The following is a 20,875-nucleotide window of genomic DNA, read 5'->3' as shown; positions in this document are numbered from 1 at the left end:
TTATGCTCACGGGTCCTAGAGACAGGAGCCCTGGTACGCCACACAGGGCCACGTGGGAAAACACCAGGGTGGTCAGAAGGCAGAAGACAGGAGTGAAGGGCTAGTTAGGCCATGGCCTCTATTCAGGTTTCCTAGGGAAAGGCAAGGCAGGGCAGAGTGAATGGTTCAGGATTGGTTAATTTGAATCATTTTTCAGGCTTTGGGCTACAGGAGTGGTCCCTAGTTGCCTGGTACAGGACCCTGGGATGATTAGTTGTTTTGAGATGCAAGGGTCTGATGGAGGTCTGGCTCTGGATTGGCTCGTTTGCATAATCAAAGACATGCTTCTGGCTATCTTTAAGAGTTGGCTATCCCATGGAGGGGCAAGTCTCCCCAGTCAGAAAGGTTTTTAAGATGTCAAAACAGCATTATATGCGGATAATAATGGTATAAAATTACATGCAGTGCCGGATGTCAGAAGAGTAACCCGTATCGTGTGGGGTGCACGGACTATTGGACACTTAGGAAGGTTAACCACCGCCTATGCCCGCCATGTCTGATCTCCAAAAGGGGTAGAATTGTGACTTAGACCCTGAATTACTTGGGCAAATTTCTGATTGTTACGTGCCTGCCTGTTTTTGATGCCACTGACTGAAAATGGACTATTACCATTGGGTAATGACTGACAAAAATTTGATAAGGGGAGCATTATGGTCAAGCTTTTACCATGAGCAAAAACAGTGAGTAAGTTAATGAGTTGTTTTTTTCTTTTAATTCCATGGCTGTCTTACATTGTAACTTAGAGAACCTGGTAATTTAAATAAGAGCTAGGTTGATTAATGTCTGCTCTGTAGAGAGGGGAAAGCCATTTTATAGAATTTGATTTGAGTCTTTGATATTCCTGAATATATTAAAGCACTGGTTAGACAGTGTTAAATGATTTTTAAAGGCTTATAAATTTTAGTTAATGACCCTTCCCTTGGACTGTGTTGGAGAATTGGGTAAGAACACCTCGGTGACGTTCCTGGATTATCTTTAAGCATACCTTAGCTGTCTACTTTCCCATTATCCAGCCGGAGGAAGCCAAGGCTTTTAGAATGTAACTTTTGTATCAAGACTCCATGATAGGAAGGGTAGACCTCAGATTTGAACCCATGATCGCGTACGTGATCCAAAGTCTCTGCTCTCCTGGTTCAATTTTAAGAAGATAGTTGTTGGCATGAATTTCAAACTTAAGAGAATTCCAGACTTTGAGGAAAATTAGATGAAAATATTTTTCCTCTGTACTTTTAAAATTGTACTAAAATACGCCTAACATAAAATTTATTATTTTAACCATTTTTAGATGTACAAACCATCATTTCTCTCCATTTGCCCAGCTTTCTCATTGGCCGCACAGAAACTGTGTACCCATTAAACAGTAATTGTTAGTCCCTTCTTTCCCAGCCCCTGGAAACCTCTATTGTGCTTTTTGTGTCTATGAGGAAAATTTCTTTGTAATGAGAGAATTTGTTGATGTTAGATGATATAAATTAAGTTTTAAATTTCTTTGTAGAGTGTTGATTATAAAGGCATTTCTTTTGAACAAAGAAGTACCATGTACTTCAAGGTAAATTAAAAGTTATTTTTGCCCTTTAATTCTTTGCCTGTTCTATTTTAAACAAAATATTATAATTACGTATGCGAAGTACAGAAGCCCTCGTGTTCTCATTTTATTAAATGTAAACAAATGATGTTAATTTAAGAGAAAATAGTTCTTTTTTCTGAACCTTACCAAATTGCTTTTTATACATTGTTCCAGTTCGAGCTCCTTAAGGTAGCATTAGTCTTAATTGCCTTTGCAATTAAGTTCATCAAAATGGTAGCAAATTCAAAAGATGACAATCTTTTTGCTAGCCTGCATAAATTTGTATCATGTTCTCCTAGCTGATGGTTGTCAAATTGCACGTGATTTGATTCAAGCTATTTTTTTAAATGAGCACAGAATGTTATTATTATTGCTCATTGTATTCCATTAGCAATAGTTACTGGGAGGTGCTCTATACGTTGTCCAGACCCTGGGCTTTGGGCTTTTTTTGTTCGATATACTCAGGAGGTTGTGAAAAACGCAGAGTTCAGGTTCACCCACTTTACTTTGACCTTGCAGTGAGAGCCAGCTTCAGTACTCTGCCTGCCTTTATGCATTCCTGCCTTTACTTAGCTTTTGCCTGAGTGTTCCTTATTTTATTACCAGCTCATGGATTCATTGCAGTAGGTATTTTCTGTATTTTCCAGCACTTTCAGCTGTTTTCAGTGGTAGGGTCCATTCTCTAAACTAGTCTGCTGTTGGAAATGATCCTGTGATCAAATGACTCCTGTGATCTCAGAGACTTAAACCGAATCATTACAGCCACCAGGTAAATAATAATAGGAATAGGAACACAGGTTTTGTCTTGATTATTAGCTATAATTTATTCTTGGCTGCTTCTTCCAAATCAGTGTCTGTTACAGAACCGGATGGCAGAATTTTTAATATTATCTGCTATATCTTGCTTTCATTTTGTAAAGGAACTAAGGGAGCCTAGATTGGAGGAAGTGGCTGAACCAAAAGTTCCTTCTCTAGCCTAGGTCTGGAAGAAACTATTACAAGCCCTACAGGGGATGCAGTTTGAAATTTGTTGAGCGTTGGCCTTCTTGTCACTTGCTTTTTGTATTACAGTTAAAGCTGTTTCTAATTGGCTTCAATGTTACAGAGGTATAAGAGGGAATGTTATTTATGTTTATGTGTGAGAGAAAATAAACGCGTGGGGATGTGCTGTTTAGTTTGAATAGTTACCATTTGCGAGTTTTGGTCTTTTGCCCTCCCGGTCCTTTCCTGTTTGTAAGCCTGAAGATTTTGGTTTTAACCGTCTTATCTTCTCTCCTTGAGTAATCTTACCACATGGTCTTGAGTGCTTGGGAGGGGATTACTCCCAAATCCCTTCTTCAGCTCACCGCAAGCCGGACTCCTGGATGGACATTTCCACTTAGTTGTCCCTGGGGCACTGAGCCCTCTCCTGAAACAGAGCACATTAGTCTCCTGAATCCTGTCACCTTTCTCTGTTCCTGTGACCGCTACCCTAATCTCAGCCATCGTCTTATTCTGGATTAAGGCAGCAGCCTTCTTACAGAGCTCCTGAAGCCGGAAGTCTTCCGCTGTATTAATCCATTCCATCCACTGGCACCCAAAGTATTTTTTCCAAAATATAATTTATGCATCACTCTCCTAAATAAAACCTTTCAGTGGGTTCCTTTTGTCCTTTGTACACAATTCAGACCTGTCAATATTGTTTCCAGTCCTTATTCTCTAGTCTCAATCCCTTACCACTCCCACCTTCACTTTACACTGTAACCTGTACTGAACTTCCTTTGTGGGTGGGAGGGAATAGATTTTGCTCCTCTTTTTGAAATTAAACTTTATTGAGGTATAATTTATACAATGTGATGAGTTTTAACAAATGTGTACACCTATGCAGCTACTATCCTAATCAAGATACTGTGCTCTTCAATCACCCCCAGAAGTTCCCTTGGGCTCCTGCCCCAGACCACCACTACTGATTCGTTTTGCTTGTTCTCAAACTTCATATAAATGGAATCATACAAAATGTAGTCTTTTTTTCCTGATTTTTTTTTTCTCACTTAGCACAGTGTTTTTTGAGGTTTATCCATGTCATTGCACATATCAGTAGTTTCATTTTATTGCTGAGCAGTATTCCATTGTATGGATATACCACAGTTTATTTATCCATTAATTAGCTGTTGGATGCATGTGTTGTTACCAGCTTTGACTATGGGCATACCTCATTTTATTGCACTTTGCAGGTATTGTGTTTTTTACAAACTGAAGATTTGTGGCAACCCTGCATTGTCAAATGATGGTTATCATTTTTTTTTTAAGCAATAAAGTATTTTTAAATTAAGGTATGTACATTGTTTTTTTGGACATAATGCTCTTACACACTGAATAGACCACAGTACAGTGTAAACATAACTTTTATATGCACTGGGAAACCAAAAAATTCATGTGACTTGCTTTATTGTGACATTTGCTTTATTGCAGTGGTCTGGAACTGAACATTTACTATCTCTGAGGGATGCCTATATGAATGAAGCTATGAACATTCATGTTCAGGTCATTTTGGGGGACATATCTTTCATTTGCAGAGTTCTAATTGCTCCCCATCCCAACACTAGATATTGCCAGTCTTTTTAATTTTAGCTGTTCTTGTTGGGTGTGTAGTGGTATCTTGTGGTTTTAATTTTCATTAAATTTAATTTTCATTTAATTTTCATTTCTCCAGTGATTAAACATGTTGAGCATCTTTTCGTGTGTGTATTAACTATTTGTATATCTTCGTATATCTTCTTTTGTGACTTGTCTGTTCAAGTTTTTTTTGTTGTTGTTCAAGTTTTTAGCCTATATTTTAAATTGAATTAGTTGTGATTAAGATATGAGTTGTCATTAATATATGTATAATATATTCTGGATCAAATCCTTGGTCAGATATTTATATTGCAAATATCTGAGTCTGTGGTTTGCATTTTCATATCTTAACACTGTCTTTGAAGAGATGTTTTTAATTATAATTAAGCATAGTTAACATTTTTTATGACTAGTGTTTTTGTATCTAGAAATCTTTACTTAACCGCAAATCATGAATATATTCTCGTACTTTTTCTTAGAAATTTTATTGTTTTAGCCTTTATGTTTAGATATAATGATCTGTGTTAATTTTTTGTATAGCATGAGATTGCACATTGAGATTTTTTTTCATAAGTTTATATAGTTTTTCCAGTGCCATTTGTTGAAAAGATTACATTTTCCCTTGAATTACTTGGGCACCTTTGTCAAATATCGATTGACCACGTAAGTGTGGGTCTGTTTTTGAACTCTCTGTTGAGTTCTGATGCTCTACGTCTGCCTTTATGTAAAAACCACATTGTCTGTAGCTTTAAATTAAGTCTTGAAATCAGGTAGTGCAAGTCCTCCAATCTTCTTTTTTCTTTCCAAAACATTTTTGGCTATTCTAGATCTTTAGTGTTTCCATATAGATTTTATTTTATTTTATTTTATTTTATTTTATTTTTTTTTAAACATCTTTATTGAAGTATAATTGCCTTACAATGGTGTGTTAGCTTCTGCTTTATAACAAAGTGAATCAGTTATACACATACAATATGTTCCCATATCTCTTCCCTCTTGCATCTCCCTCCCTCCCACCCTCCCCATCCCACCCCTCTAGGTGGTCACAAAGCACCGAGCTGATCTCCCTGTGCTATGCGGATGCTTCCCACTAGCTATCTATTTTACATTTGGTAGTGTATATATGTCCATGACACTCTCTTACCCTGTCACATCTCACCCCACCCCCTCCCCATATCCTCAAGTCCATTCTCTAGTAGGTCTGTGTCTTTATTCCCGTCTTGCCACTAGGTTCTTCGTGGCTTTTTTTTTTTTTTCCTTAGATTCCGTATATATGTGTTAGCATACTGTATTTGTTTTTCTCTTTCTGACTTACTTCGCTCTGTATGACAGACTCTAACTCCATCCACCTCATTACAAATACCTCCATTTCATTTTTTTTTATGGCTGAGTAATATTCCATTGTATATATGTGCCACATCTTCTTTATCCATTCATCTGTCGATGGACATTTAGGTTGCTTCCATGTCCTGGCTATTGTAAATAGAGCTGCAATGAACATTTTGGTACATGACTCTTTTTGAACTATGGTTTTCTCAGGGTATATGCCCAGTAGTGGGATTGCTGGGTCGTATGGTAGTTCTATTTGTAGTTTTTTCAGGAACCTCCATACTGTTCTCCATAGTGGCTGTATCAATTTACATTCCAACCAACAGTGCAAGAGTGTTCCCTTTCCTCCACACCCTCTCCAGCATTTATTGTTTCTAGATTTTTTGATGATGGCCATTCTGACCGGTGTGAGATGATATCTCATTGTAGTTTTGATTTGCATTTCTCTAATGATTAATGATGTTGAGCATTCTTTCATGTGTGTGTTGGCAATCTGTATATCTTCTTTGGAGAAATGTCTGTTTAGGTCTTCTGCCCATTTTTGGATTGGGTTGTTTGTTTTTTTGTTATTGAGCTGCATGAGCTGCTTGTAAATCTTGGAGATGAATCCTTTGTCAGTTGCTTCATTTGCAAATATTTTCTCCCATTCTGATGGTTGTCTTTTGGTCTTGTTTATGGTTTCCTTTGCTGTGCAAAAGCTTTTAAGTTTCATTAGGTCCCATTTGTTTATTTGTGTTCTTATTTCCATTTCTCTGGGAGCTGGGTCAAAAAGAATCTTGCTGTGATGTATGTCATAGAGTGTTCTGCCTATGTTTTCCTCTAAGAGTTTGATAGTGTCTGGCCTTACATTTAGGTCTTTAATCCATTTTGAGTTTATTTTTGTGCATGGTGTCAGGGAGTGTTCTAATTTCATACTTTTACATGTATCTGTCCAATTTTCCCAGCATCACTTATTGAAGAGGCTGTCTTTTCTCCACTGTATATTCTTGCCTCCTTTATCAAAGATAAGGTGACCATATGTGTGTGGGTTTATCTCTGGGCTTTCTATCCTGTTCCATTGATCTATATTTCTGTTTTTGTGCCAGTACCAAACTGTCTTGATTACTGTAGCTTTGTAATATAGTCTGAAGTCAGGGAGCCTGATTCCCCCAGCTCCATTTTTCGTTCTCAAGATTGCTTTGGCTATTCGGGGTCTTTTGTGTTTCCATACAAATTGTGAAATTTTTTGTTCTAGTTCTGTGAAAAATGCCAGTGGTAGTTTGATAGGGATTGCATTGAATCTGTAGATTGCTTTGGGTAGTAGAGTCATTTTCACAATGTTGATTCTTCCAATCCAGGAACATGGTATATCTCTCCATCTATTTGTATCATCTTTAATTTCTTTCGTCAGTGTTTTATAATTTTCTGCATACAGGTCTTTTGTCTCCTTAGGTAGGTTTATTCCTAGATATTTTATTCTTTTTGTTGCAGTGGTAAACGGGAGTGTTTTCTTAATTTCACTTTCAGATTTTTCGTCATTAGTGTATAGAAATGCAAGAGATTTCTGTGCATTAATTTTGTATCCTGCTACTTTACCAAATTCATTGATTAGCTCTAGGAGTTTTCTGGTAGCATCCATATAGATTTTAGAATTTGCTTGTCAGTTTCTTTAAAAAAAAATGCTGGAATTTTAATTGGGATTGTGTTGGATTTATAGATTAACTTGAGAAAAATTGGAAACAATATTGAGCCTTCCAATCCGTAAACATGTGTATTAGTTTCCTAGGGCTGCCAAAACAAAGTATTACAAACTGGATGGCTTATAGTACAGAAATTTATTATCATGGTTCTAGAAGCTAGAAGTCAGAAGTTAAGGTGTCAGCAGGGCCATGTTCTCTCTGAAGGCTCTTGGGGAGGAATCCTTCCTTGTCTCTTCTAGCTTCTTGTGGTTGCTGGCCATCCTTGTTATTCCTTGGCTTGTAGATGCATTACTCCAGTCTCTGCCTTTGTCTTCACATGGCCTTTACCTTTGTGTGGTTGTGTGTCTGTGTCCAGATTTCTCTCTTCTTATAAGGACATGACTTATATTGGATTTCAAGCCCACTCTAACCCAGTATACTGTTATCTTAAACTTGATTACATCTGCAAGGAAACAAGTAAAGTCACATTCATAGGTACTGGGCGTTATGACCTTGAAAAATCTATTGGGGAAAACACAATTCAGTCTTGTAACAACATGATATATTTCTCCATTTATTTAGGTCTTTAATTTCTCTCAAAAATGTTTTATAATTTTCATTGTACGGATCTTGCTCATATTCTATTAAATTTGTCTTTAAGTATTCATGTTTGTGGATGCTATTGGAAGTAGTATTTTTTTATTTCATTTTTCAATCATTTTTTACGAGTATATAGAAATGCAGTTGATTTTTATATATCAAATTTGTGTCCTGTGACGTTGCTAAATTTTTATTAGTTCCAGAAATTCTTTTGTAGGGTTTTTATGATTTTCTATATAGATGATAATATTGTCTGCAAATAAAAGACAGTTTTTCTACTTTCTTTCCAATTTGTATGCTGTATGTTTCTTTTTCTTGCCTTAATGCATTGGCTCTGACTTTAAATACCATATTAAAGATGTAAAGCAGACATCCTTGTCTTTTTTGTGATCTTAGGGCAAAAGCATTTAATTTTTTATTTTTAAGTATGATGATGGCTGTAGGTTTTTTAATAGATGTCCTTTATCAGATGAGGGAGTTTCCTTTTATTCCTAGTTTATTAGTAAGAGTGTTTAGCATAAGTGAGTTGAATTTTGTTCAGTGCCTTTTCTTTATCAGTTGAAATGATTATATGATTTTTTTTAATTCTAATATGTTGAATTACATTTATTTTTTTTTGAACAGAAAACCAATTTTGGATTCTTGGGATAATCTCCACTTAGTCATAATGCATTTCCTTTTTATATATTGTTGGATTTGATTTACTAATATTTTCTTACAAATCTTTGTGTCTATGTTTATGAGTGATTTGGTTTATGATTCCCTTTTGTAATGTCTTTGGTTTTGGTATCAGTTGTTTTTTTTAGTAATTTTATTGTGATGTATCTTGGTGTGGCTTTCTTTGTGTTTCTCCTATTTGGGGTTCATTGAGCTTCTTTGACATCTGGATTAATAGTTGTCATCAAATTTGGAAAATGTTTAGGTAATTTCTGTTGATCTCTTCTATAGCATTTAGTCTGCCGTTAAGCCCAACTGCGAATTTTTAGTTTAGATGTTGTATTTTTTAGCTATAAGTGATTCATTTTTTTTTAAGTTTCAATTTCTTTTTTCATAGTGTGCATGTTTTCTTTAAAATCTTTGTATATATTTACAATAACATTGTAAAAGTCCTTAATCTACCAATTCCATCATCTTGTTCATTTCTGGGTTTTTATTGACTCCCCACCATCACCCCGTTTGGGCTCACATTTTCTCGTTTATTCTCCTAATTTGTTATTTTTCACTTGTCGTCTTTAAAAGAGTGTTGAGTTTTGATCTGGTAAGCAATTTAGTTACTTGTGGATCAGCCTGATCCTTTTAGGCATATTTTAAGCATTGTTAGTGTGGGTCCAGAACAATGCTGTCCAGTAGAACGTTCTGCATTGTTGGGCTACATTTGCCCTTCTCCTGTGCTATGGCATTTCTTGGGTCGCTGTGGAATGTCCCAGGTATTCTTTGAGAGCTCTTCACTGTGGTTGGTGGGGACCAAATGTTTCCCAACTCCCCTGTAGTTGTTCTTTTCCCAGCCTCATGGTATCTCATTCTACACATGGCTAGCTTAGTATTTAGCCAAAGACTCAAGGAGACCCATTTTCAGACTTCTGGAGCCCGTTATCTTCACGGCTCTTCCTGTCTGGTACTCAGCCCTGCAAAATCCAAGTATTGTACCCTCCCTGAACTCCAGTCTCTGTGTCCTCAACTTTGTGAGACTTCTTGCTCTGCAGGGTTACTCTGCTCTGCTTTGGGGTTTGGTAACTGCTTTCAAGAAACCTGGGCAATTATAGGTCTCACCTTGTTTGTTTTCTTCCCCCTTCTCTCAGGGATCAAAGTCCTATACTGCTTGTGTAACATCTGAAAGCAATGTTTCACATAGACAGCCTAGTTCTCTAGTTGTTCATGATGGGAGTGCTGGTCCACTACCAGTTGTCCTATCATTTATTGAACCTTGTTTATATTTTTATAAACAAGCCGTGATTTTGCTTACCTCGGATTTTTGCACATACTGCTTTTTCTGTGCTTGGAACTCTTTCCCCCACCTCTTGTGTGACAAACTCTTACGAAATCATTTAAGGGTCAGATTATGTGTCACTTTTTCCCAGTGGTCTTCCTAGCTACTACTGAATCCTGGGTTAAGTGTCATATTTGGCACTCATAGCATCTTACATTTGCTTGTAATTGTGGTTATTTGTTATGATTGTTTGTAGTCCCCACAAAAATCTGAGCTGTATGAAGGTAAGGACTGTGTCCATATATGTTATATCCTTCATGCCCAACACAGTGGAGATCTCAAAATCTTTTTCTGCATCTCCTTCTGTCCCTTGCAGTACTATATGTGGAGATGAAATAGTACTATTCAGTGTGCCTCAAATATACTTCAGAAATTTTTTGTGCTTCTACTCTGATTGGCTTGGAGAGGGGAACAATTGTTGACAGTTGGCGTTTCCTTTTTAAATTTGACCAATCTCTGAGAGATTAGTACTTTTCTTCTTTAGTATTTATGTTATAAATATTTTGATATATATTTACTCACAAGTAGTGGTCAGTTCGTAGTATTATTTTTAGCATGAAGTTTTTTTCCTTACCTACAAATAGTTCTCATTTAAAAATTATCTTTTGAGATAAATTCCAGTAACCACTTAGATGTTAGTAACTTTGAGGAAATCAGTATGGCTAGGTCTGTGGGGTGTGGTGGGGGATGAATTTCCCATTGAAGAGCCTTTAATAACAGCTTTCTTAGAAAGGCTTCTTTGATTATGAAATCGAGTCAGGTATAGTATTGTGGGATCTTAGAACTGGCAGAGACCTTGAAGGTCGTTTTTTCTAGCCTGCTCCACAACCCCCTTGACAGAGGCTAGTTTGAGGCAGCTCCTTTCAATTTCCATGGTTCTAACTGTAGAAAGTTCTTAGAAAGTAATATTGAATCAAATTCTATTTTCCACAAACTTGTGCCCATTGGTCTACTTCCACCTTTCATAATTTCACAGAATAAAGCTGAACTCCTTGGCTTATTTTATCTTATAGCAGTTTATATATTATCCTTATCTGCATTTAAAAATGTTATGTATGAATGCATCTTCCAGTGTAATATTGAGAACTGAATTCAGTCTTATAAATGTGGCCTGTATTGAGAACAGTGGAGTATCCTTGATTTGGATACTTATCTGACTCTCAGTGCTTCCTAAGATTGCCTTTACTTACTGTCTCTTATTAATTTAGAGTTTAAACATTCTGGCGTTTTGTTTTTTTTTTAAGGAAACTTGTAAACTCCACTTCCACTGTTCCATATGCATGCAGTTTATTTTATATTAAAATTCATACTTCATTCTCTTTTTAAGTTATTTTGTAATTAAGCACGGTGGTTTATACTTTGTGTTTTATATGCAGACATGATATGCATTAGTCCGATCTGCATCCCAATAAATAAACTGTGGAACAAGACAAAGTCAAATGTAGAGTTCTGTTAGCTACCTCTAGAATTCTTCCACTAGCTTGATATCTGGTACTTAAACTCTGGTTATGTTTGTTCAGTCAGCTAGGAGTCAGCCTAACATTGCTCTGTTTTGTTCTCAAGGATGCCTCCAGAGACTATGTGTGCAGCCTTGCTGAAATTAAAGTGTCCGGTGTCTGTGACATTCTCTTGGTCTTATATACTAGCAGCCTAAGTCCAAACTCTACAGTTGTCAAATCTACACCACTGATTTTTTTTTTTTTTCCTTCTGGAAATTGTGACCATTTCTACTTTTCCATAATTTTTTTTTCCGACAAAAGGTCTCACATATTTATTACTGAGCCAAAGCACTAGTGCAGAAGCACAAAGAGAAAAATCATTTTCCCAATAAAACACATCCAGCTGTTCAGATAGTAGTGATGTTCTCAGAGTGATATGGTAAGATGCGAGTGACCTTGACACAGCATAAATATGTGTGCCACTTCATACGCAAGGCTCCTTATAGACCCAGCTTGGTTCTTCTCCAGTGTCTTCTCTTGGAGTTGTACCTAATTTTATTACCGGTTTTCATTCGAATCCATTGGGGAATGGGACGATTCTGCTTTCGTTTCTTGGCCGGGAATCACTTGATCCTCAAAGTCTTGTGAGAAGACATGGCGAGGAGCAAATTCCCATAATTTTTTAAATACTGTGAACAGTCGTTCAATAAGCAAATCTCTGAGTTCTTTTAATAGCATAAAATGTAGTTTCCTGAACCAGAAGACTTGAATGTTTGTAAAAGGTCAGGGTGTCTTTATTATTGAATACTGCCTTCATACCAAGACTAATCACATGTTCATTGCCATTAATTACTATCCAACAGAAAACTTAATTCAGAACTCTAAATCAGTATGACACAAAGGTCTTAATTAAGTGGTAAAACTCCCATGTTACCACAGTTTTAAAATAATTTTTGTTACTTATCAAGGATTAATTTTTTGGTCAGTTTCATAACATTTGAAAAATAATAAGCTCCGATATGTGGTTTTTAGTAAAAGAAATAAAAAACCCGCCCTGATGTACTATTTGGTATTAAAATTGGCTGGAATTCAACATGATAAAAGCACAGTTGGAAGGTTTAGACTATAGTATTCACATTTTTCTATTATAAACTTGGTTATAATTTCCAGCAGACACTACATTTGTATAAAGCACTCTGGGATAGGCCTTTCTTGTCAACAGGATTCCAAAATTATAGACACTGATGTCAGTGCAGATGAGGTTAGCCTAATTTGGTCAAGAGAAGGACATGCTGAGTCTCTATATGGATAGCTGAAGGCTACTGCCAAGATTGACAGGTGTCCTGTGAGTGGCAAAGAGCCCCAGGGATAAAATTTGCGCTTGGATTACTTCTCTTACGACACAGTGATCAAAGCTGTACCTTTTCCTTCTATAGATCATGCTCCTAAAATAGTGAGATTTGCTTTTAATACCCTGACCGTTCAGATATTACTTTTATAAGCCCCAGAAAGGTAAAGAGTTTTATACTTTTTTCTTATAGTATTAAATTCTGTTTTCAAAAGCTTAGCTGTCTCCTATGCATTAATTTTTCTAGTAGAGTCAAGTGATTTTTTTTGTTGCTCTGTCATGTTTCACTAAGGCTTTGAGACAGGTGAGAAAAGTTAATGTAAAAGAATACATTTGTTATTATTGTAAAAGAGGCAACTATTTCTTTATGGGATAATAAATTATTTTATATTTAGAAAGATTAATTTTAAGATAATCTTCTAAGAAATAGACATAATATCATAAAAGAGTGTTAATACAATTTGATAACAGCTTTTGTTTCTATTTTGTCTTATTGAAAATATTTTATTAAGAGAAGCCTTATATATTTTGTCAAGATAAATCAGTGATAAATATTTCATATCTCAGAGTAGGAAAAAGTTTTAAAGCCATTAGGTCCGTGCCATTAAGAAAGGTAAGTGTACTGTTTTAAGAAAAACTTGTATTGCCTGAGCTTTTTGCAAGATTTGAGTGATGTAAATGTGTCATCAGCCAACGAAGGAGCTATGATTTTAGGCATAAACTTAGTAGCTATTTCTTTTTTTTTTTCTATGAAAATAGATAACTTTATTTTCATAACCCCTTTGAATATTTTAAATTGCTGAAAAGATAGCAAAATGCATTAAGTGTACGACAAAATTTTACTTTGTTTTTCAAATAAACCGAGAAAGACCTATTGCTTAACTTAGTAGCTATTTCTATTCAAATAGGAAATTGTCTGATCTGGAAGGACTGTGTCTTGATTATCTCTGTATTTCAGTGTCAGACATACAGTAGATATTTAAAGAAGAGCATGCTGGGGAACCACTTTAAGGAGCCAGCCTATTCACTGGTGTGAAAAATGACCTTAGCCCTACCAGGCCTCAGAAGAGGTTCCCAGGGCACTGGGCAAGCACAGCACACGTTGCCCTCATGAACCATGTGATTTCAGTTAAGCCCAGAGTTGGGGTGGAGCTGGAGGGGTTAGGTCATGATCATGGTTAGGTCTTAATTATTTAATTTGGACTTGGCTAAATGTTATTGAGAGCCTGCTATGAGTGCAGTATTCTTTTACAGATGTTATTAAACTCCTGTGAAGGGAGGAAGGCAAGGCCCTTACAGGCGGTGATTCACCCAGGTTCACTCAGCTCTTGGCAGTACAGCTGGGAAATAAACCCAGGCTCTTGACTCCAAACCCAGTAGAGTTTTGAGATGGTGGGATAATCTCGACAGAAGTTCATTTAAATGAGAGAATTTTTAGGACTGCCTTTCTTTTTTTCCTGTGTGTCTCAGTTCTGATTCTTTCCCTCTTCCCTTGTTCAGTCCTTCACTTGTATGTATTTACTTCTTTTTGGCTCCGCCCTGCCGCATGTGGGATCTGGTTCCCCAACCAGGGGTCGATCCCGTGCCTCCTGCCATGGAAGCACGAAGTCTTAACCACTGGACCACCAAGGAAGTCCCAATCCTCCACTTTTAGACGAAAAGCAAGTTGAGATTCTTGACCTCACCGTTAACCAAAATGGCATTTATCAAAATGTACCAAAAATAACAGTATCGTATTTGCTTCTTAGAACTCAACTTTTCGAGCAGCTGACTGGCTGGGAACAGTGAGGATAAGAAGTATTTCTGGGCTGAGCATCGAGGTAGTAGGCTCATCTGGAGTGTGCAGCCCAGGCTAGCGCGGCAGGTAATGAATGATGACCACCAGCAATTCTCCTGAGAGTGGAGCTGATTACATTTGGCTGCTCTGTCCTGTTCCTGGGCATCCTTTGAGTTTGCTGGCTGGAACCTTACTGCCCAGAGAGTAATCCAAGACCCTGACAATCCCATGTCACACCTAGTTTCGTGACAGACTAAAAAAGTTATCTCCATTTGTGCAAGGATTAGCATTACAGCTTGTTAGTTCAGTAGAAAGAAGAGAGAGATATATATATATAATGTATAAGGTGTAGTGGGAAGTGTATGGCTGTATGTTATGTATAGCTTCAATTTAGAAAAATTGTGATGTGCATCTGTAATTTGAATTTATGCCTCATTTTGACAGGTGGAGAATGAACTTTTTTAAAAAAATAAACTCTTCCTACTGAGGATTGGATAATGAAAACAGCATTGGTATTTGAACTATTTGGGGTGTTTTCAAATATTTTAGAACCATCATGTGGGTACCGCCACTAGGCAGATGCCTTTGTCTCGCCGTGAACTGCAGCCCGTGACGTAGTCCTGTCGCATCCGGAGTGTTTCCCAGCCCATCCACCTCTCCCCCCAACACGGGCCGTGAGCGCCTCTCCTGGGCCTCCGCTGTGGCCTCCTGACCGCCCCCCAGCCCCTACCTCAATGAGCTGCACTTGACCAAAACCTGCTAAAGTCTCCAGCAGGGTGGGAGTAGCTTTTAGGGTGCAGACAAAGCCCCTTCTCGGGGCCTCCGCTGTGGCGGTCCCACAGCCTGCACTCCAGCCTCCTCTGCTCTTCTTCCCGAATCTTCTGCTTGTCTTTGTTGCGCGTTGCCATGTCTGTGAGGACCATTCTTCCCATCCTCTTCGTGTTCTTGCCCTTTCAGTTCAGCTCAGGGACATTTCAGGGCCTCTGGGAAGAAGCCCCTGACCTCCTAACCGGGTCAGACCCGGGGCTTTGTTGGTGGTTCCCATCACAGCTCCATCGTACTTGTTTCAGTTGCAGTTTTGGATTTATTTGCAGACTTTTTTTTTTTTTTTTTAATTTATTTATTTATTTTTTTATTTTTGGCTGCGTTGGGTCTTCGTTGCTACACGCGGGCTTTCTCTAGTTGCGGTGAGCGGGGGGCTACTCTTCTTTGCGGTGCGCGGGCTTCTCATTGTGGTGGCTTCTCTTGTTGCGGAGCACAGGCTCTAGGTGCATGGACTTCAGTAGTTGTGGCGCTCGGGCTCAGTAGCTGTGGCTCACAGGCTCTAGAGCGCAGGCTCAGTAGTTGTGGCACACGGGCTTAGTTGCTCTGCAGCATGTGGGATCTTCCCGGACCAGGGCTCGAACCCGTGTCCCCTGCATTGGCAGGCGGATTCTTAACCACTGCGCCACCAGGGAAGTCCCATATTTGCAGACTTTGATTAATGTAGACTGACTAAACTGTACGTTTCGGGAGGGGAGGAGCCCTTTCCGTTTTCACTCAAAGATTATACCCCTGGCGTCCAGCAAAGGGCCTGGTACCTAGTTGCAGCTTAATGAATACTTGCATGAAAGTTTCATGAAAGGCTTTTTCTCTGCTGGCTGCTGTGAGAGATCATGAAGATGAATAGAGGCCCACTTTGCTTTCACCAAGCTCACTCACAGCCAGCCGAGAGAAGAATGAGACGGGTAACACAAATATTATCATGTAAGCTAGATTGCAAGTCGGGCTTAGAAATAGTGTACCTTTAATTGCTTGAAAAATGCAGATAGGCTGGCCTTTGTCAGTAAATCCATAATGAGTGAATTATAATGTTAAATAACACAACATTATCTATGAAAGCCCCTAGCATTCATAAAATAATCCTAGCTCTAAAGGAACTAAAGAGTTGACCAAATTCAGTATTAGAAGTTGAAAAAATAGAACAAAATGCATTAATATTTTTAAATGCCAGGACATTATACCTATGACGCTGGTCTACGTGGAGGAAATGAGGAAATTTTTAGTACTGCCAAACATTTTTTGGAAGTTATTTGAAAGCATTCCTGGTGTTAAGGTCGAGGATGTGCTTGGGGCCAGCTGGAGACCTCGTTTGCCTACATTTTGTGAGACTGTTAGGTGAGCGCTCACGAAGGTGTTTCCTCCCCTCTTCCAGCTTTACTGACTCTCCTTCCCCAGCCCTGGGCTGTGGCATTAACCACGCGCTGGTAGGAGGGCCGGCTGGCAGCGTTTTCTCAGAGAGTCAGGTGACCCTTGTTTGAAGGCAGCTGCGTGAGGTTCAAGGCAGGCAGTGTCCCCTCTTCTGCCTCGGGACAGCTGGTTATTGTCAGATCCTAACAAATCTTCCTTGCCCGTTGCTCTCTGGGAGAGGAGGGAGGCTATGCAGGGGGCTTTTCATTGATCCAATGGGAATTACATTGATCTGGTGTCTGGCCTTGGTTCTTATCAAGTGGATCGCCTCTAAGGTAGGCCATCTTTATTTTTAGGATTGTGACATTAATCATTAGTTTATATATGGGTTGGAATGAACTTGCTAGTCAAATTTCTTCTCCTTTTGCTTCAGTTTTATTTCTCTGATTAAAAGAGCTACACGTTTTACCTGTCAGCTGAGAAGCTTGAGATTACTGCATGTAATTTTTATTCTTCTCCCACCTATTCCTCCTGAAGGGCTTTTTATGGTATTATTCCTTGGTATCGAGGTAGCTTTCCTCAGGATCATTCCTTTAAAGAAGTGTTTACACTTAAAGAAGTTCAACTTTTAAGATTATGGAATTAAACAGTTTAGACATTTGGTGTACATATTTTAAACATTCTCTTCTGGAGATAGCAAATTTACTGTTGCTTATAAATTTAAAGTATAATTATTGAGGATTTCTAAACAATTTAAAACTTTTTAAAAACTAAATACCACTGTCTCTCATGTTCTCACTTAAGGTCTTCCTGCTGCTGAAATATATGCCTTACTTATAATATGTTGAAAAGAGTAAGATTATTATATATCTGTTGTTTTTAAATTTGGATTCCAAATATCGGGCTTAAGAAATGCTTGCTATAGTATTTCATCAACTGAATCTAGCATTCCGTATTAAGTTGTCTTCATTATTCCCTATTAAAATTATGCTATGATTTAAAAAAAAAAAAGAAAGAAATGCTTGCTAGAATGCTAGCCATTTGCCATCTGAATGAGAGTCCAAAGTAGGAGATACTTAAGATTATACTATTTGAAATTATTTTTCTATACTTGTATAAAAATGATGATCTTTCATCCACCAGGCAGCTTTTGTCTTCCTTTATTAAGAAATTGAAAAGTGTGAATAGTAACTTAAAATGTATAAGGCCATCACTGTTTGCTAATAAGCAACACAAAAGCTTCTTTTATATTTCTTCTTCAAGCGAGGTTTGAATCCCTGATAATGTGATGTTTTTCACATTTAAGCATATTGTTTTAAGCATAATTTCTTTTTCTTGAAGCAGTCCTGTTTTCTTAGTGAATGCTACTGAAGAAATCTCTTAAAGAAAAACAGTGCACTCAGATTTTTAAAATCTTGTGTTTTGTAAGTTAAGAATTAATTTTGTTGCACTCACACCAATTTACTAATTGTTTTTAAAAGATTAGCTTGCCAAGTTACTGAATGAAGGTCAAGTTAATATTAATAATGCATTAGTTGAATTGTGGATGTTTTCAGAGATTTTTTTACTTTTGTTATAACCACCAAAAAATTTAAATTAAGTTTTTAAACAAAAAGAATGCTAGTATTTTTAAGAGTGTGATTTTTTTTTTTTTTTAATATATTGTTTGCATAGGGAAGGGGATTGGGAAGGATAGTGTTCAATGGATGGATTCGTACTTGGATAGGCACTCAGGTGCGAACGCTTTCCTAGCATACGTAAGATGAATACAGTCTGAAAAAGCTCACTTTACTGCATCAGAGAAAACTGCTTTCAGAACTTTGGGCTTCATCTTTTGTAGTGTGTTACCATTTTTGTAACGTTACCCAAAAATGTATTTAGTGCTGTTGTGTTTAAGCCCTGTGACCTGTTTACTAATCTCCAAAACCCGGCGTATAAGACCTGCCTCGCAGAGGTCTTGTGCGGGTAAGTGAGGTTTTGTATGAAAGCGCCTGGAGCATTTTCTGGCACAGAGTAGGAGCGCAGCAAGGAGTTAATATATCATTACTTCACCATCTAAGGGAAATACGCACGCCTTTGCACAATAGATTATTTTACTGGAAAACCCAAACAAGATAAAAACCATAGCACTTAAGATATCTTTGCTCAGTTTTAAAACATGTCTGTCTTGGGAATTCCCTGGCGGTCCAGTGGTGAGGACTCGGCGCTTCCACTGCCGAGGGCGCGGGTTCAATCCCTGGTTGGGGAACTAAGATCTCATAAGCCGCGCCAAAACAAAAAAAAACATGTCTGTCTTTAAAAGTTATGTATTGGGGCTTCCCTGGTGGCGCAGTGGTTGAGAATCTACCTGCCAATGCAGGGCACACGGGTTCGAGCCCTGGTCTGGGAAGATCCCACATGCCGTGGAGCGACTAAGCCTGTGAGCCACAGCTACTGAGCCTGCGCGTCTGGAGCCTGTGCGCTGCAACGAGAGAGGCCGCGATAGTGAGAGGCCCGCGCACCGCGATGAAGAGTGGCCCCCGCTTGCCGCAACTAGAGAAAGCCCTCGCACAGAAACGAAGACCCAACACAGCCATAAATAAATAAATTTTTTAAAAAAAGTTATGTATTAACTAATATCAGGAACAACTTTTACGCCTTTTGTCATTTACCTTGTAAGTCAGATCTTTTGCGGAAGAGCGGCCATTCACCCTGATGCAAGGTTGAGTGTCTTACCAGGGCACTCAGAACTCCTGTCTGTGTGGTGGTGGATCCTTTGGAACCTTCGAGTTTAACTTGTTTATGCTGCGGCTGTCAGTTTCTGATTAGCTCGGCCTCACCCTTGTTTTGACTTACACTAGTTTGCTTTATGAGCTGTTCCCAGGATGGCTAAATTAGAAAAGTCACGAGTAGAAGCTTCTCAGTTATTTCCATTCACTGGTGAGGTGAGGTGGGAATGTGGATGATAGCTCCGAGTGTTTTATGACTGACAGTGTGACAGGGGAATTTGATTAAATTTGTTTTACTGTCTTTATTAAAAAACAATTTTACTAGTATATGGCTTTAAAAATGATAGTCTTTTACAAAGATATGTGTTAAGTCTGTGCTGCAGTCTTGGTGTATAAAGCACATATAATTTTTAAAGTAACATTCTAACATGGAAATCAAATTTTTAAGATTACAATTTATAATTTATAGTATATTTATCCAAAAAGAGTTACTTTATTTTACCTAGACTGCTTACAGTTTAATAATATTCATTTAAATCTTGGTCTGTGAGGCAATAAATGAGTAAATTATCACTCAGAATGTATTCATTGATGGGTCCACCTTTTTTTTAAGTCCATTCTTAAAAAATTTTTCTGTTATCTCATTTGGATTTGTTTCATGAGAGTTGTGTCTTGCAGGTTAGGATAGCATTTAAGCTAAGTATTTGTGGACCAGGCTTACTTAAATTAGTAATGAATAAAATAACTTGAATATTTTGCACATCCTTAAGTAATTTGTTAAAATACATTAAAATTAAATTCTACCCTTTTTGCCAAGTTTTTGTAATGGTTAACTAATACAGACCCTAAGTTAGTGCCTCTATAAGTAAGTCTAAAGCGATTACCTTAAAATAAATTTAGTGTCATAGTTATAATCTAGGTTCTGTTCATTACCCAGTTTTTTACTTAAACTATTTTAACAGCTGATGTTAGTCTTTCTCAATCCTTAAAGTGATAAATGAGACTTTACCTTTCTAATTAGTGGCTCTTTTAGTAAATACCCTTCCCCTCACTTAAAAAAAAAAAAAAAAAAAGGCAACCCTTCTCCTAAAGAGAACTGTTAGAGATAACAGGTTAAAATTTGTTTTAACAAGCTATTTACCCAATTTGATTGGATACTACTAGTGGGTTGATAGGTCCTGACCATGACAAACTATTACATAATTATATCTGTGGTTTCATGACTATGATTTGGCCGATAGAAATATTTATTTCCACATATGTGCTCTCCAGACTACTAGGTTTTCCTCTAATATGGTGGTATTAAGGGGAGTCTTGAAATCTAATAAGATAAATATCTTGGGGTAGAGATGGGAACAGCAGGTGTGAGTCGTGCCTTTTAATACCAAGTGATTGCAGTGGCTGTTTGCTCCAGAATAAGTAGTTTACCATGAAACACTGCAGGAGGCTTAGGGTCTTCTGTTGGTGGAAGACACTAACTTTATTAAGCATGATGCTGCCAGGAGTGTGTTCTGTATGATTTAGTCCCTGGGGTTTTGAGATCATCCATTTCTTTGCAGATTTCTTTGTAGTACGTTCTTACTGTAGCTTTAAATTTTAGTTCGATGTATTTTGTGAATATATAATAACTACACATGCTACAAAATTCAAAAGATATTC

General features: G+C 37.7%; 1 protein-coding gene and 1 pseudogene across 1 annotated transcript in view; one reads left to right on the top strand and one right to left on the bottom strand.

Moving 5' to 3' along the window:
* The window catches only part of PDE7A (phosphodiesterase 7A), a 104,579-nt gene that overhangs the window by 34,179 nt on the left and 49,525 nt on the right, over positions 1-20,875 (top strand). The window lies entirely within an intron of this gene.
* Positions 11,715-11,870, bottom strand: LOC137751592 (large ribosomal subunit protein eL39-like; annotated as a pseudogene).

Source organism: Eschrichtius robustus, chromosome 17 (genome assembly GCF_028021215.1).
Source record: "Eschrichtius robustus isolate mEscRob2 chromosome 17, mEscRob2.pri, whole genome shotgun sequence".
Taxonomy (NCBI): domain Eukaryota; kingdom Metazoa; phylum Chordata; class Mammalia; order Artiodactyla; family Eschrichtiidae; genus Eschrichtius; species Eschrichtius robustus.
Note: the sequence above shows the minus strand (reverse complement) of the source record. Positions and strands in the feature narration are given on the sequence as shown.